Source organism: Gossypium arboreum, chromosome 2, assembly GCF_025698485.1.
Source record: "Gossypium arboreum isolate Shixiya-1 chromosome 2, ASM2569848v2, whole genome shotgun sequence".
Lineage (NCBI taxonomy): Eukaryota > Viridiplantae > Streptophyta > Magnoliopsida > Malvales > Malvaceae > Gossypium > Gossypium arboreum.
The window spans coordinates 31,835,762-31,836,384 of record NC_069071.1 but is presented as its reverse complement, the minus strand read 5'-3'; the positions used below and the strand labels follow the sequence as shown (position 1 = coordinate 31,836,384).

Here is a 623-nt window from a genome sequence, read left to right as displayed (position 1 = left end):
GAAACCTAACACAATTCAAATGATACAATCGTTTGTTCAGTTTGATGGTTTGCAGGACGAGGATCCCAACACTCACTTGGAAAATTTCCTAGAATTTTGCGATACATTTAAGATTAATTGCGTTTCTGATGACGCCATTCGCCTTCGATTGTTTCCATTTTCGTTAAGGAATAAGGCTAAACAATGGTTGAACTCGTTACCACGAGGGTCAATCACTACTTGGGAACGAATGACCGAAAAGTTTTTATTAAAATATTTTTCGCCTGCTAAAACAGCCAAATTACGTAATGATATCTCGTCTTTTGTGCAGATGGATTTAGAAACACTCTACGATGCATAGGAGAGATACAAGGATCTTTTGCGAAGATGCCCTCACCATGGGTTACCACTCTGGCTATAGGTTCAAACATTTCACAACTGCCTGAATCCTTCGACTCGACAGATGATTGACGCAGCCGCTGGGGGAACTATCAATAATAAGACACCTGAGACGGCTTACGAATTTATTGAGGATATGTCACTGAATAACTATCAGTGGCAAGTTATAAGGACAAAGCCGACGAAGGCAGCCGGTGTTTTCAACCTCGATGCGGTTACTATGCTATCTAACCAAGTAGAACTCT

At 40.9% G+C, this 623-nt stretch overlaps 1 non-coding gene across 1 annotated transcript; it reads right to left on the bottom strand.

Annotated features, from left to right (window-relative positions):
* Positions 1–277: 277 nt before the first annotated feature.
* On the bottom strand, positions 278–384 carry LOC128289956 (small nucleolar RNA R71). The gene has a single exon (XR_008279596.1). It is a non-coding gene; the product is annotated as a small nucleolar RNA R71 (small nucleolar RNA).
* Positions 385–623: the final 239 nt, after the last annotated feature.